Raw genomic sequence first — 18,091 nt, forward strand, 5'->3', positions numbered from 1 at the left:
CCAGTAACCCAAATACATGCTCTTGAGTGTCTTTTCTTCTATATCAACATATTAAAATCCAACATGAAGGTGGACAAGTAGGGAGCAGGTCGGATGTAAAAGTTAATTTTTCATTAAACATTGACGGGAAAACCACATCAGGTAGGAGGCCCATGTCCCCTCCCACCTCATTTCCCAAATTACGAGCCTATAAAATCAGCCATCAAGGGGCCACAGCTAGGAAGGGGAGAAGAAGCAAGACTCAAAACAGGTCTCGCTGACACTGAAGTGGGCTTCCCCCCTCTTCACGGTGTTGACCTCGTCATCTGGGCTATGACAGCAGGCTCTAAGCAGCCATTCAACAAACTCCAGTGCCACTACCCAAGCCAGATTTCTCCAGCCCAGCTCTGCTGTCACATCAGACCCCTGTTCTCTCCCCACATGTCCGATCCTTCACCAAGTTTCACCTTCTAACTACTTCTGGAATCTGGCCACTCCTCTCCACCTCCTCTGCCACCACACCAGCCTGCGTTGTCACCATCTCTTGGCCTCCTAATTGGGCTGCCCATGTCCATTCCTGTTCCCCTCCAGTACGCCGTTTGCATTGCCGCCTGAAGGATCCTTTCGCAAATGCAGATTTGAATGTCAATTCCAAGGCTAAAACCCCTTTTTAGTGGCTTTTCCGTGGCTCCTGGAACAAAGACCAGAATCTTCAACATGGCCTCCAATACCCTCTGGAATCTTCTCCTGGGCCATGCACCCCTTCTGTCATGGGCTCCAGCCCCCGGGGCTTTTCAGTGCTGTGAGCTTGTGCCTGTGCCCTTCTCCCTGCCTGGCATCCACTGCTCTGTAGTCTCTCCCACTCACAACCCTTCCCAGCCAACTCCTAGCATCTCTCAGATCTCGGTGAAAAGCTGCTGCCTCAGAGAAGTCCGTCCTGATTTCCTATTTATACACTTCACTTTATATGCTCTCCTGGAACCTGATATATTTTTCTCTTAATATTCTCAAGATTTCTAATTCCGTATTCATTTTTATGTTTGAATTTTACATTTTGTATTGACTCCATGTCTGATTCCATCACTAGATTCCAAGCTCCGTCAGGGCAGGACAGTCTCGGTGGCTTACCACCACATTCTTGATGCACATCATGTTCTATGAATAAAAAGTCTTTAACAGGCTCCCAGTGCCCTTTGGCTCAGCCCAAGGTCTTCAAGTGACCTTCAAGGCCCTCCATGATCTGGCTGTAGATCCCAGACTGAGCTCCCAGTGCTGCCCAGCTGGGTTCCCTGTATCCCCACTTTCAGTCCTGCTTTGACACCTTTGCCAATAGCTTTCCCATCACCTAGAATGCCTTCCCCTCCTGTGACCCATTTAAATTCTCCTCTCCTCCGTGGAATGAGATCGCACATTCTCTTCTCCGGACTTCTCTAGAACTTAGGAGGAGAACGTTTCTTATTTTGACGATTATGTTCTGGTGAATTGTCATGAACTTTTTCGTGTGTTTGTCCCTCATCTCTTAGCAATGAATCCAGTTTACTTTCTATTTAATTTCCTGTTCAGATGTTTTGTTCTGCTGTAAAATACACCGGACTTCAAGAAATCTCTTTCCAGTTTTGTAGCCTAAGGCAGAGCTGATGTTAGTTGCTAAGGTGTTGCTAGGGAAAGTCATTTAGCCAGGGCAGATAATTAACTTTATCAGTGTGTGTGGGTAAGTCACAGAAAAGAAGAGCTGGGGGCCCTACTTATCCAAGGGGGGAAACATTCCTTTGATTGGTAAGAGGTGAGATCAGCCCTTTTTTTTCTTTTTTCTTTAAGAGAGAAGGGGGAAAAAAGCGTTTCTAGATTATTGTTTTTCTGAGTATGGCCATTGAAACACAAGCATTAGATGTTTGCCTCAAAAGCAGACTTCAAAATCCCCCCCAGACCCATTGCATCTGCACTTTGAACAAATTCAAATCAAAGTTTAGGAAACCACTACCTCAAGAGCTTGTAATGCAGACTTGAAATGCAAGGGTTCTAGTCTGACTTTCCCATGTTCGCGATGTGTGAACATGAGTGGTCTTGGCATCATAGGACCTAAAATAGTCAAAACTATTTTCGGTGTACAAAATTGAAAATAGTAATGCCGTTTTGCCCTCATCCCAGGGTCTAAGGAAATAAATGGGTAACTGAGGTAATAATCCGGAAACCTCAAAGTGATTGACACAAACAAAAATTAGTATCGTTACTCTTATTCTATTAATTTAGAACAAGAATCCAGAAATGTCTTTGTTTCTGTAACTCATAGAGTTATACTCAGAAGTTTTCATGGAAGGGGATTTCTAGAAAAAGAAAGTAGATAGACAATAATGGAAAGTGAATTGCTCTGAATAATCTATTTGTGATCTTTTATGGGGAAAAGCTGTCTACCAGTGAGCCAGTAGGTTTTGAGACTAAGTTTTGGAAGAGTAATATAAGCAGTAAAAATTCTAAAAGCAAAAATGGGGGGCCTGGCTGACTCTGTTGGTAGAGCATGCGACTCTTTTTTTAGGTTTATTTATTTATTTTGAGAGAGTGAGAGGAGGAGGGAGAGGAGGAGGGAGAGAGAGAGAATCCCAAGCAGGCTCCAAGCTCAGTGCTGATAATCAGGAGGTCATGACCTGAGCTGAAATCAAAAGACTGATACTTAACTGACTGAGCAACCCAGGCATCCCAAGCATGTGACTCTTGATCTCAGGGTCTTGAGTTCAAGCCCTACTTTGGGTGGAGAGCTTTTTAGGTATAGAGATTTGAAAAAGAAAAAAAAAATCAATTAATTAAAAATACATTTATTCAGCACTAGCTGTGTTCCAGGCGTCGGCCATAGCCTGTGTAACTACCCTATCTTTGGAATTCTGAAGCTAACTGGGTCCCTCCCACAACTCCGCCCAAGGTTATGAGCTTTGTGTTTACCTGGTGTCTCCAGTGCTTTCATCTCCATTCAGTTTTGCCTTCCCCTCTGTACACCCACCCTCTCCGCCCCGCCCTGCCCTGGAGCATTTCTCTACCTATTTCCCACGGCCACAACCAAATCAGAATTCTAAGATACCCTTCAAAAGTCCCTCTTACTCTAAAGCTCATAGCACCCCACTTATCTTTCATCCTTCATCATCCTACCCCCATCATCTAGAGCCCCCAGGTCATTCCCCTACAGCTACAGAAAACCCTGCCACTCTGCACCGGCTTCCTGCCCAGCCTAATGCACGCCGTAGTCTTGGGAGACTAGAGTCTGAATGTCTGAATGGTGTTTAGTCATCCGTCTAACTCCTTCTATTCTGATGAGCTTGACTCTGGGTTAGCAGCTATCCCCGACAGAAACCTCACTTTGGAGATCTGGATTCCAAAGGTCTCTATCATCCCACTTTTAGCTTTCCCACGTCCGCACGCCCTTGACCCCTCTGTGTCATGAAGAGATGCTACTGCTTACTCACTTCTGATTTTCCCAGCCGATCTTGTGTCAGCTCCTTTCCCACCCAGTCTGGATGTCATGCTTAACCATTTTAACCACATCCTCGCCAGTACTCTTTATGAGGTCATCTCTTTTACTTCTCTGCCTCCTCTCCAACTAACCCCCAAACCCGGATCAACTAAGCAGAATAGCAGAGTTCTGCTGCCTCACTAATTGCCTTACTTACAGACTTCTGAATTCTGTTCTTAATCACAGTTTTTAAATTTTTTCCTAATCAGTTCCCTCTTCCATTCTTCACAGCACCTTATCTCTTTCTTCTAGTCCTTACCACCTTGACAAGCCTGCTGAATCACCCATGTTACTCTCTTTGCGGGGGGTGGGGTGGCAACCCGGTCTCTTATTTCACTCCCCATAGAGAAGACAGAACTTCCTCAGATCTCTGTCTCCTCTGCCATCAAACTAAATTGGCAAAGCCCAACTTCATTTCCTGCCTCCAAGGAAGAAGGGTTTGACTCTGGTTCTTCAGAGGCTAATTCCCCACCTGTGTTCTTGTGCTCATTCCCTCCTGCCTTCTGCCAAGCGCTAATCTGGCTGTGAATCTCTCTGCCTCTTGTGCTTCAGTCTCCCTTCCTGTTCATGTCCTCAGCCTGCAGGCGCTGGTGAGTCTCCACCATCCGGAGCTGACACCAGGAGTGGTGGTGGGCCAGAGGTGGTGTGACAATGGACATTTCACTGATCTTCTCTCCCTCTCCGGTGTCTTCCTAACTATGCACTTCAGAGCCAGATTTGTTCAAAGAGTGGCCCTCCCTTGCTCTAGCGCTGCTCCCTCAGTTTTTACTCATTTTCACAGGCAATGAAGTTTGGGATCAGCTCAGAGCTCTTTAGTGACTGCCCCATCAGAGGTCACCTAAGACCTCCTAGTTGGCACAGCCATTGTCTGAGTTAAAATAGACAAAAGCCATCAGTAAGAATCTGTCATTGCAGAGCTGGTTGGGAACTCACCACTAAAAGGAGCTAAAGGGAATTGCACAGCGGAAGTAGGTCTAAGATGTAGGCTTAAGGTGTAGACCCGGTCCCAACCAAGAGATCTCTCAGCTTTCCTGCTTTGGATTTATGGGTGAGAGAGAGCATCATGTCTGAATGCAGCATGGCATGCAAGGTGCAGCTGTGGGCAGCTCTCAAGAACAAGCCCTTGCAAATCCAGCCATGCATGGAACCCAGACTCTGTCCACACTCCCCCTGTGGCTTTCTTGCTATTAATATAGCAACCAGGACCAAGCAACGCCACCTTTTTGGAATTTTGGAACTTCATAGCTTGGACCACATGACCATGGCACACTACTGCCACCTGGTGATAGGAAAGAGAACATGCAGTGATATAAAATCAGGAACAGTCCAGGCCCTCGTAAGGTCACCTCCATGGGCTTATTTTAGAGTAGATTGTTTGCTCTTTGATAATAGGGTCTTTGAGTTTTCCACTGTGTTTAGAATAACGTGTCTGCATGAAGTAGATATTTGGTGAAGTTTTGTGAAATTTAATCCTCTCCTTCAACAAACATTTATTGATTAACTAGGAGGAAGATAATACAAACATAAAAGATAATTCCTGCCTTTAAGAAGCTGTGGAGACAGACAAAGCAGATATCTGTAAAACAAAGAATTGTATATACTATTAATGAAAGCACAGAGAAGGGAGTGACTAATTCTTACTGGGGTGAGGGCCCAGGAAAAGGTGGCATTCGAAGACACTTAACACCTTCTTGCAAGACACATAAAAATTTGCTGATTGGACACGGGAACAGGTGTTCTAGGCAGAGGAAACAGCCAGTTCAAAAGAAGAGATGTGTGAAAAGGCAGGATGTGTCCTTGAGATAATAGAGTGACTTTTCAGTGACACTGTATGAAGATGGATTGTCAGTGACAGTCCGGGGCAAGGACATATGCTAAGAGACTTTAACAGTAGTCCACAGGAGGGCCATGGGCTAAGGCTGGAGAAGGGGTGACATGGAGGGTTGTCTAGGGTAAAGAAGACATAGTGATGTGTCAGAGGGGAGAAGGGATGCATGACTCTGAGGGTTCTCACCCGAGCCACAGGGTGGAGGGTGTCATGCTGGTAACTGAGATAACAAATTCAAGAAAAGAAGCCACAGTGTATGGGAATAGAAGGATGGTATGAGATTTTATATATATGTATACACACACACACACACACACACACACACACACGTATATATATACATACATACACACATATATATATATATTCAATTGTGGTTATGTCCCATTCAAAGAGTCTTTCAACAGTCTGTATTAGACAGTGGACTGCCCAAGGCAAGAGATCACCAGCTCAGAAGCTAGATGGAACTGGGGGACAGGGACCCGGAGGTTGGTAAGATCCTGTGCCCCAATCCTCCCTTTAAGACACCTCAAAGTTTAGCTCCCCTCTGTTGCTTCCTCTCTGCTTTGTGCTCTGATTTCCAAACCAAAAGACCAGTTTGATAAATATGCCTTTGCCAGAATGCTAATGGAAAAAATAATAATCTGTGTCCCCTACCTGGCTCACCAGGTGACATATGTGGTTGTCATGGTGGTGTCTTATAGTGAGCCAAAGAAGTAAGATGCTACACCGTGTAACTTGGAAGGTATCTGTGGTCTTGGGGAGCTTTCGGGGCTTATTGGCTGATAGCGTCTCTGCTCACACCCAAGTCTAGAACTGGAAGGAGGGACTGAGAAAGGAAAATGAAGAAGAAAATGGACCCACGTCGTTTTTGGCTTGATGCCATGAAGAAATAGAGGGAAGGAAAGAGACACAGTAGAAAGAAGAGGAGGTCAAAGGAGAACATAGAAATGGCTAGATGGGCATCTTAGTGGCTCAGCCAGTTAAGTGTCTGACTCTTAATTTCAGCTCAGGTTATGATCTCATGGTTTGTGAGTTCAAGCCCTGCATCAGGTTCCGTGCTGATGGTACAGAGCCTGCTTAGGATTCTCTCTCTCCCTCTCTCCCTGCCCCTTCCCCACTCGTGCTCTCTCTCCTTCTCTCTCTCTCTCTCAAAAATAAACTTAAGAAAAAGAAATGGTCAGAAAGTATATTTAGTACAAAAAGGAATACATAGGAGAAACAAAGAAAGGACAGAGGAGAAGATGCTTCTCTCTTCCTATTACGGTAATGAAGTGCCCATGTGCGGCAGACAAAAAAAAAAAAAAGGCATTCTTTGCCTTCTAATTAACTGTGGCCCAAGTTTTGCACCTCTCTCAATCTGGAAAATATAATTGCTGAAGCATCAGGTTTATGGATTGGACTGTGACTTAAATAAACCACATCCAACTGTTACTTCGAACACACACCGAAAGAGCCAGGACCTAGAAAAAAGAAAGTCCTCAGAATACAGTTAAGCCCCACACTCATTTCTTTTGGAAAAGTGGAACCAGATTTATTGGTCTGGGTGTTATGAGTAAGAAGCAAACACATTTCATTTATGTATTCATTAGACAGTTATGAAATGAACAATACTGGGTGCTTTTTGTGTCTCAAAGGGATGGGAGGGCGTGCCTGTCTACAAAGGGCTTGCAATAGTGAGAGCGGACAGTCCTAGCCTGCTTCTTGAGCCAGGCAGTGGTGGTCTAAGTGCCTCCTGTATAGACTCATCTAATCCTCACAACAAACCTGGGTAGTTTCATTTCCCCCATTTTGCAGATGAGCAAAGTGAGGCACAGGGAGGTTCAGTGACTCGCTTGCCCAAGGTCACAGTCTATTTGAGAGCCCATGCAGATGTATAAGAGACATTTCAGTGCCAATTAAAGACCAAGACAAATGGTCTCTGTGTTTCTTGCAGAGTCCCCAAAGGGAGAAATCCCCACAGGCTGGAGTGGTCCAAAGGTTTCAGGGAAGCAGTGAGGCCTGATGGAGGGGCCGGACTTGAAGAGATGTGGGAGAAAGGTGACCTGAATAGCACTGACTGCAGGGGCTTGGACAAATGGCGGAGGAGTGAAGGGCCACTTGGTCTGGAACAAAGGGCCGGTGGCAGGAAATCACAGGGACTCTGTCCTGAAAGCAACAGAGCTGTGATGAACCTGCGGCACTGGAGTTCCTCTTGAGGAGATTTAAATGTGAAATGAGCTTTTGTTCTCGGCCCAGTGCATTTTAATGCTGTGATACAGGAGCCAGAATTCAGAGAGCATTCATTCATCAGGCTCCATTAACTCATTAAACTTACATTTCACTTTTGTCTCTGTTCCTTCTTCTCCTTAACAAGTCCTGGCATCTCAGATGCTGACCTTTTAGAAAGATTCTTATGCAGATTGTCAGTCCCCTTCCTTATCCTTGAAAACACAGCTCCATTGGCACCTCCAGGAAGCCTTCAGTGATGCCCTGGGCAGTGTTGTGACTCTTGTGTGCACCAGGCTTCTTGTGCACACCCCCTGCACACTTACCGCAAGGGACCATCATCTACATATGTATCTTTTTATCTCTCACAAGACCCCAGGGTCCTTAAGGGGTGAAACTGCTTACTTGGTATCCCTACTCCCTTGCACATAGTAGGTAATTGGAAAATGTCTGCTGAAAGAATGAAGGAATGAATGGTCATTATATTGGAAGGAATCCAGAAGATTATCTGGCTCAAATCTGTTTCCGTTTTATGAACCAAAGTAGCTTCCTAACTCTGTTGCATTTATAGTAGCCTATTTATTTATTGCCTTCATAACACCCATCACAATCTGTAATCTATAATTATTTGATCTGCTTGTATCCTCTCTTAGAATAGCGAAACATTGTTAAGTGCAAGTGCCACACCTGTCTTGTTCACTGTCGAATAGTGCACTGCATGGTGTAAATGCTTTACAGATATTTGTTGAACTAAAGAAAGAATAATACATCTCCAGTTAACTATGCAGATTCTTTTTGGATTTCTCAAGTGAAGGGAGGAGGGTAGTACAACATAAAATATAACTCCTGCCTTCAATAAGCTGCAAAGACAGACAAAGCAGCTACTGCAAAACAAAGACTCATATATACTAACTGTTAATGAGAGCACAGAGAAGGGAGTGACTAAATCTGATTGGGGCGACTTTCTTTTAGATGATTCTAGTTATTAGGCAAAAAATTCTTTCTATTGAAATAAAAACTACTTTGCTAGAATCCTTACAGAATATGCTAACACTGTGCCAAGAAATAGATGTGGTTTTTAAAAAATATGTTCCCAATTCCTTGAGAATCCTTCCTTCAAAAGATAGAGCTTAATCCTCCCTCCCTTGAGTGTAAGCTAGATTTTTAAAAAATGTTTAAATGTTTTTTATTTTATTTTTGAGAGAGAGTGAGACAGAGCACAAGCAAGGAAGAGACAGAGAATGAGCAAGAGGGAGACACAGAATCTGAAGCAGGCTACAGGCTCTGAGCTGTCAGTACAGAGCCCAACACGGGGCTTGAACTCCCAAACAGTGAGATCATGACCTGAGCCGAAGTCAGAAGCCCAACCGACTGAGCCACCCAGGCATCCCAAGTGTGAGCTAGATTTAATGATTCGCTTCTAATGACTAGAATATTACAGAAGTTATAGTGTGTGGCTTCAGAAACAAAGTCATGAAAGGCACTCTAACTTCTTCCTTGCTTTCTTAGATAGCTCACTCTGGGGGATGTTATCTACCTTGCTGTGAGGACACTCATGCAACTCTATGGACAGACACATGTAACAGGAACTGAGACCTCCTGTCCTGTGAGTAAGCTGTCTTGGCAATAGATCCTCCAGCCTCAGTCAAACCTTCGAATGACTGCAGCCCCTATGGACGTTCTGTCTGCAACACCGTGGGGAGCTCAAGCCAAAGCCACTCAGATAAACCCCTTCTGAATTTCTGACCTACAGAAATGGTGTAATTTGTTACACAGCAACAGATAACTAATACATAATTCCTTAAGTGTTTGCTAAGAATTACCATGTTGCACTATTTTCTTCTCCTTTTTAGGTTAGACATGGTTTCTGGATCCTCATCCTTCTCTTCTCTCAAGGACATGTGGAACCTTGTCACCATCCCTGAAAAAGGCTGGCACCAAGAACTGAATGCCGAATTGAAGATATGGCTATGTTACCCCAAAGAAAACAGGCTATATCCTCCCCATCTAAACATGGTCATATCATGTGATATCAAGTGCCATTGACTTCTTGCTTTATTTTTATTGTGAAATTTTTCAATCATACATAAAAATTGAAAAATTGTATAATTAACACCATATATCCATTATCTAGATTCCATAACAAATATTTTACTATACTTGCTTTACCACAAATCCATCTATCCATCCCTCTGTCAATCCTTTTGTCCTTCTTATTTGTTTGATGTATTTCAAACAAGTTGAAGACATCCACGTTGACCTTTCAGCCAACCCAAATCTGTAAATCCTTCATCTACTTGCTGCTTCCCCCTACCTATTCATTCTCCATCCTCTGTTTGGTCCTGAAATACATGTCTTGTTTACATTTACTAGCATACAAAAGCAGAATGGCACAGGGGAAATGGAATAAATTTTGAAGGTGGATAGACCTGGGTAGAAATCTAGTTCTTTTATTTTCAACTATCTGATATTGAGCAAATGACTCAAACTCTTGGAGTATTATTTTAGTCATCTATAAAATGAGGATAAGAAAAAGACCTACACGCAGGATTATTTAGAGGACAAGAGATTATGCATGAAAAGCATTTAGCATAGTGTCTGGCATGTAGGAGGTGTTCACTGGATGATAGCTAATATTATTTGGTCAACCATTCCTGCCCATCTAGTTAATTTTGGATTCTGAATCTGTCATTCCAGATTTACATCATCTTCAAGTCTATAAGTTCTGCTAGATACTCATCCCAGAAATGGACACAGAATGTGACTGCGATGACTCCAGAATCATCTGTCAGTTATATATATTGTTATTATTCTTAAGTCTGATATTAATTAAAATACAATGTGGCACTGATAGTTATTGCTTATAGAGCTGACATTAACTATTCATCAGCAGTCTTTTGAGTCTTTTAATCAGTTATAAATCTACCTTTCTCTATTGTCACATCATTTAAATTTCTACATCTTATCTGTAAGGACACTACCATTGACTTTGTTAAATGCCTTGCTGATGATAAATGCACTTACTACATGTATCATATTTCCTTCTTCTACCAGCATAGTACATTTTAATTGAAGAAAAATAGGTTAATTTGCTTGGTAGTTCCTTTGCAAACTCAAGGCAGTTCCCAGTGATCAATTCTTCCTTCCTTCCTTCCTTCCTTCTTTCTTTCTTTTCTTTTACTTCCTTCTTTCCTTCCTTCCTTCCTTCCTTCCTTCCTTCCTTCCTTCCTTCCTTCCTTCCTTCCCTCCTTCCTTCCTTCCAAACATACTTAAACCTGTTTCTTAGAAAATCTGTTGTTGGAAAGATTGCTAGATGTGTAACCAGCAGGAGCTATTGCCTTTTCTACTAACAAGAGCCTGGTCTTGTTGGGGAAGGGGGGCAATGTGCCCAGCTAAAAACAACTATATTCTCCACTTGTTTCAGAAATCATTGACCATCTGGCACATTCTGACAAATGGGACATAGGTGCGAGTTGCTGGGTAGAGCTCTGAGAGGAAGCTCCTTAAAGAGCAGGGTGGGGAGGGAGGAGCAGAGGCAACATGTTCTTATCTTTCTGCCTTTTCTCTGTCTGGCACAAAGAAACTTATGCTGGTGCTGGAGAAGCCATTGTGGTGACATGGGGTAACAATGAAGGGAAGGCCAAGAGAATCTCAGAGAACTGAGTTCTGACATCCTTGAGCTGCTAAACCAATGCCTGCATTAGGGTTACTCATAGAATGAGAAAAGTAAGTCTCTAAATTGGTTAAGCTACTCTTTGGGGATTTCAACTACTAACACACACATGTATTTCTGAAGTAATACATCTGTCCTAGAATCTTGACCAGGATTAACATCACTGCTCTATAGTTTGAAGACTCTGTCTTCTTCTGTGATATAGCATAAAGATGATATTTGACTATTTTCTGATTTCTAGCACCACTGAATTCCCCACAGTTCCGCTGTCTACAAGCCAGTGATCTTGTTGGCAACTTATCTTCATGATTAGCTGGGTAATTTGTTTAGACCACAAGATTTGGCCTCATTTGGAACAGCTTAGCATTCCAATCACTTTTTTTGGATTTCAGGTCTCCCATGCCTGGATGTTTCACCCTCTTCAGTCCAACAAGCATTGTCATTGACAAAGATGGAAGCCAAGGAGAAGAGCCACTCTGTTTTCTGTCTATCGTCCTCTACTTTTACAGCCCCTCCAGCCACAAATACTGAGCCCTACACTTATTATTCTTTCAGACAGAAGAAAAAAGTTTGTTTGGTTAATCTTGACATTTCTTGCATGTCTCTGCTCAGTTTGGTCTCCAATCTTCCTTACACAATTCCCAATATATGTTTGCAGATTAAATGAAAGTGTCTAAGATATGAAAAAACTAATGAGTTCAGTCAACCATGGAAATACGACAAGGAATGCTCAGTTGCTCAGAGAGTGGAGGCGTGGTTTGGGGGTTTGTTTCTGCTACATGGACAGTGTGGGCCAACTGTACTACTTGGCGATGTTTGTGTAGTGACATTCACTATTCAAAAATACTGGGAGCCTAAGCATAACATACTTGGAAGACAATGTATAAAAGAAAGCAGTGCCTGAATTTATTATTTTTGGGGCCAGCCATCTCTCTGCCAGGCTAAATCCAAATTCCTTCTCTGCTTTTGCCTTCTAACTAGTATTTTTTAGGAGCAGTGGGTGATTCCATCAAACCTAGTCAGAAATACACTAAATGATCTAGTAAGCATTCTTTATTTCATTTTTTAAAAAAATATTAGTATTTATTTTTGAGAGACAGAGAGAGACAGAGCACAGTGGGGAAGGAAAAGAAAGAGGGAGACAGAATCTGAAGCAGACTCTAGGCTCTGAGCTGCCAGCACCAAGCCTGATGCGGGGCTCAAACTCACAAATGATGAGATCATGACTGGAGTCAATGTTGGACACCTATCGGACTGGGCTGCTCAGGCACCCCTGTGTTCTCTATTTTAAAGATCCACAATGTCTCTAGTTTCAGAAAGTACTTGCATTAAGCAGGGCTCTTTTTGTTGTGTGAAATGGTGGAGGGATTGGCAAACTGTTTTAGATAATAAATATTTTAGGCCTTACAAGTCATATGATCTTTGTAGCAACTATTCAACTCTGTTATTGTAGTAGGAAAGCAGCGATCAACAATATGTTAGCAAATGAGTGTGACTGTGTTCCTACAGAACTTTTCTAATGGACACTGAAATGGGAATTTTATATACTTTTTATTGTTTATGAAATATTATTCTTCTTTGGATGTTTTCAACCATTTATAAGTGCAAAAACCATTCTTAGCTTCAGACAGAAGACTATATTTGATCCACAGGTCATACATAGTTTGTTGACCCCTGAAACAAAGATACCCTTAGGACTCGTCCAAGAAAAAAAAAAGAGTTCCTTTGTATGGAGCTATAGTAAGAACTTATGGGAACTGGAAAAGGAAAATAGGAAGCTGTCAGGACCTCAGTCTACTCTATACCAGCCATGGTCTCCTGCATGGCTTCTCTGCATCATTCAGCATTTCCACTCACTCGGTAGGTCCAACTGGTAACCCACTTCCACTCAGGCTACACAGATAAATCAACAGATAACTAAATATGATGGGATAAAGGCAATAAAATTGGTAGCACAAGGTACTATGGGGAACTATAGTAAGTTGGTAGCTCAAAAATCAGAGCCACATTAGAGACAAGCATTGGTAGTCAGGGGGTTGAAGAAAGTGTAGAAGGTTTGGAATGGTCAGTGTGGAGACTGAGCTAGGAATTGGACAGAAGAAGCAAGGAAATCTCCTAGGTATTATGGAAGGGTGAAGTGATGCTTAGAATTTTAGCGTTTGGTAGGTACATTAGTTTGGTTGCCTGTGGCAACAAGTAATAGAAAATCTTTTCAAAGTGGTTTAAGCACTAAGTTCACTAGAATGCAGGTGTCATAAATGCAGGAAATCTGTCTATCGTGTTCTCTGATTGGGCTCCAGTTTCTAGGAAAGTAGCTGGTACATGGTGAGCATCCAGTAACTATGTACTGAATGAAGAAATGAATGATCACACATAGCAGCAAGTGAGTTCTAGGCATGGTTAACTCAGTGGCTCGTTGGCATATATATCCAGGATTCAGGTTCAGTCTGTCTTTTGGTGATTGGGCGTTGTCTTCAGCCCAGTTTTTCATGGTTGCAAGGTGGCTGCTATAGTTCTGGTCATTGTGACCAGACCCAAACATTCCCAATGGAATGAAAAGGAGTTATCTACTCCCTGAGTCTCTTTTAAAGAGTGAGAAAGCCTTTTTCAAAAGCATCAGCAAATTTCCCCTCAGTTCTGTTGGCCAGAAATACATCACATGCCAATGTCTAAATTAATCAATGGCAGGGATGGTGGTGCCACTACGATCAGCTGAGACCGCTGTTCCCCATCGAGGTGACTTTTCCCTCCCCTCCCCCCACACCAGGCAATGTCTTGAGACATATTTGACTATCATGATGGGGGAAGGGAGTGCCAATGGCACTCCTGTTGGTAGAAGCCAACAACACTGCAAAACCATCTTAGGATGCACACGACAGCCTCTACCACAAGAAAGAAGCATCTCATTAAAAATATCACTAGTCTGAGGGATTAGAAATCCTCACTTAGACCAGTCCCAATCTTCCCCTGGAGCTGGGGCTACTTTTCTTGAAGCACATGGCCAGGCAGGAGCATGAATGTCTGTATGAAATCAGGGTTCTAAAAGGCAGGAGGAAATAAAAAGGAGGTAGCAGTGGGAGACAAATGGATGCTGGGGAGAAAATAAATGGAGTGTACATCAGAAAGGTTGACTGGATATTTGGATTTTTCAGTTTAGCAGAGGACCCAAAGAGCCATGGAAAGACTTATTTATTTATTTATTTGTTTGTTTTATTTTTCCTTAGAAATGCAGAACAAAGAGTTTATGTCTTCTCTAAACATAATAAAGAGCTCCTCCTGCCTTTTGGACCAAAATAAAAATGGTAACTTGCTGGCCACTCACCACTCCAATAAATACACATGTAGAAACGTAAAGAGGAATTTATGTTCATTGATTGCCCACTGTGAGGGCTGGTGCCAGGAGTGCACAAGATGCACGCAGCCATGCCAGGCACTTACGCTTTTCACTCCACATCATCCTCACGACTACACAGCAAGGCACGTGTTTATTATCTGTGTTTTACACATGAGGGAGCTCAGGCCCAAGGTGATTCCCTGTGAGTTGGAGAGCTAGGATTCTCCAGCACATTCCGCAGCGGAAATGCCTTCTTTTAGTTGAGGAAAAGGAAGAAGATGCAGCATTTCCAGAAGGAGAATAGTTAGATACCATGTGCTAACTCCTGGTGTCTGGATACCTTAGAGGCTACAGCCTCTTCCAAGGGCAAACAGGCTGGGGGAGAGCTGCTCTAGGGAGAGGGCCTCTTGACAGAGATCTGCTTCCTTTTCATAGTTTACAAAGCCCAGGAGAATCTCCCAATCTAAACTTCTGTGAATTCAATGATTTCTTCAGAGACTTTTTCTCTCCTCCCTCCTCAGCACATACTCAGCTTTTATACCACTCAGCTCTCTGAGTCTGATGGGAAAAAAAAAGTCAGGAGTGATAAAAAAGACAGCTAGAAGTTTTGGAAAGTATTCTTGGAAGACAGCATTGGGTCACTGGAGAGTCTTCACCTATTTGCTGTTGAAAACCTTCCCTGAGAAGCCCCCTCCTACCGCCTGGCATTAGGATTCAGCCTGGGTCCCCTGGCATGCATGCTGGGGCGAGAAAGGAGCTGGTGTCAGCTGTCCAAACAGAGGGAAAATGAATGTCTTTGTCTCATGTGAGACCACCGAGCTCCATGGTGATTTTTAACTCTTACCCAGGGCTCTCTCTCTCCCTCCCTCTTTCTATCCTCTAACTCTTCTGTTTGTTTGCTGGGAAAGAAAGAGCCTGTGGTAGGCAGGCTGCAGGTTTGGGTCTGGTCCCTGCAGAGAACATGAAAGGGAAAAGGCCTTAGCTGTTATGCATGTTGGGTCCCATCCAGACAGGTGTGTGTTTCCACCCTTATGGTACATACTACAGTGTGTTGTAAGAGTTACAGGTACATTATGAGAACACAAATTGGACTCAGTGGAAAACCAGAAGCTTTAACACCACTCTTTTGGCCTGAGTTATCTCACCTATAATAAATCTCACGTCACAGAGCCAGTGTGGGAAATCAGATGAAATCCAGGTTCCTGGTTCAAAACATGCAGTTACGTCAGTTCATTGGCTAATTCGTTTTGTACTGAGCTATCCTGATTAGAGTTCAGTCTCACGTCTCACTGGCTCCCCTGCGTGCTCTTACACTGGTGACTTTTCATGGCACAACATGCCGCCACATAATACACCAATCTACATCAACCACCATTTCAACTACTTGTGATTCTATGGGTCGGCAGATTAGTAACGATGACCAGTGCAACTAAAGTCATTTGGTGGCAATGTTCTGTGCCTGGATAATCTGAAATGACTTCTCTTACATGTTGGTGCTGGCTGTTGGCTGGGCAACATATCTCCAGGAGGCTAGCCTGGACTCTACCTGGTAGATGGGACCTAAAGCAGAAAGAGATATGGCAGGCACCCATGTGCAAGCTCAAGCCTCAGTTTTTCTCATGTTCACTAACAATCCATCAGTGTAAGCAGGTTACAAGGAGGTACTTGGGGAGGGTGTAAAATGAGGTGGGGTGAGGGAAGCATAAGTCCCTGGGGCCATTTCTGTCAGGATCTACTAGGCTCCTCTTGGAAAGCTATCCTTTGTTTCTCACTGGGTCTCCCAGAAGTAGAGTAATTGTTCAATGGTTGTAAATCTGTTGCAAAACTCAGTTTGGTTAAACTCAGCATACATTTTATTGGAAGCACTTCCCCCTCTCCCCAGTTCTTCTTGCTGGATGGTAGAAATTTTAAGTATAATTTTTAGTTGCTTCCCTTCTTCTGCTTTGTGGAAATCCAATCCAAGTTCCAGGGTTGGGGAAACATGACCTGCCCTGGGTTGTCATCTATTCATGGCATTTGTGGAATGTTCTAGCCCTTCTATCAGGGTCCCTAGAGTCTCCTTGAAGTCTGGCTACCTCTCAGCTACTTTTCTGCCCTCTGTGGGACACTCCGTTATTGTATTGCCATGCTCCACAGACTATGGGAGTCTCCATGGGGCTGCTGAAGGTTCTCTCCATACATTATGTAGTTATTTCTTTTCTGAGGTCATGCTGCCTTTTGGGTGCCACACAGGAAGTAAGGCAAGGGTCCTTCATCTTTCCATATTCCCCAACTTTTCTGGAGCATCTGCCCTGCGCTCAGCCTGACTGAAGGATAAACAAGCCTCTTCTTCAGAGATCCACGATGTTGATGCATTTCTCCCTTTCCTGCTGGCCCCCTCACCCCAGAGACTCTCTAGTCGGAGGTAAGTACAGCCTGGCTCTTACTCACCTGGTTGTTTCCTACTCTACTGTCCAAGCCCAGAGGTCTCCTGTTGCCCCCAAGGACTGGCTTTCTGGAAACCAAAACCAGAAAAGCTTCTGTTCTCTCCCTTTCTGGGGATCATTCCACTCCTAGGGCAAGGGACCTAGGAAGCTTTAATTTGAGAAGGGGAAGGTCCACTTTTGGGAATGGAAGAAGGGGATGTGCTCGTATTTCAGAATATTATCCCAGTCCACTTGCTTCCTGTTTCCATTGTGAAAGGATTTCAATCTAAAATGGAACCAGAGGATAGGGACTGGAGATCTCACAAATGGTCCCCAGAAGAATGGGACTAAGAACTGAGAGGCTGATTTATTTCTATTCAATGCCTAATTCACAGAAGACAAAGATTTATCTCCTGACCGATGAACATCCACCAAGAATCCCTTTCCATCCTAAAGCCAATGAACTTACTGCTTGGACTTTGGGGGTGCTTTTGCACTTCTGGTCCATAAATATGGTCTGCCCCAAACTTACAGTGGACTTGCCCACAGCTTGCATTTCTTGAACTGCAATTCCTCTGCTCTTCCAGAACAAGCTCAATGTCTGGTAATTTGAGCATGCCTCATTTTACCTCCTTATGTAGGCTGACATCAACAACAAGGGTCCAGAATCAAGCCTTCACTTCCTCCACCCAGCAGTGCTTCTTTACATCTATTTTACTGTTTATTTATTTTTGAGACAAAGACACACAGAGTGCAAGCAGGGGAAGGGAAGAGAGAGGGCAGGGGACATGGAATCTGAGCTGTCAGCACAGAGCCCGACCAGGGGCTCAGGTTCACAGACCATGAGATCATGACCTGAGCCAAAGTCGGATGCTTAACTGACTGAGCCCCCCGGGCGCCCCAGGGGTGCTCCTTTAAAATGCTCGCTCCTGGGATGCACTTGGTTGGATTGCATGTGGCTGTTATTACAAAGTACTGGAATTGAGAGAATGTAGTTTTATTTTGTTGGGTAGCAGTCATTTTCTAGAAAAACTAATATCTTGGTCTCTATGGTTCTTCTCCTGGGCCATGAAGACAGAGTCCTATCTGAAGTATTCTGTTCTAGTTTTTCACTACTGATGGTAATTTTTTAAAATGTCTACAATTTGGTATTAGATTTCAATTT

This window comes from Suricata suricatta, chromosome 11 (assembly GCF_006229205.1).
Source record: "Suricata suricatta isolate VVHF042 chromosome 11, meerkat_22Aug2017_6uvM2_HiC, whole genome shotgun sequence".
NCBI lineage: Eukaryota > Metazoa > Chordata > Mammalia > Carnivora > Herpestidae > Suricata > Suricata suricatta.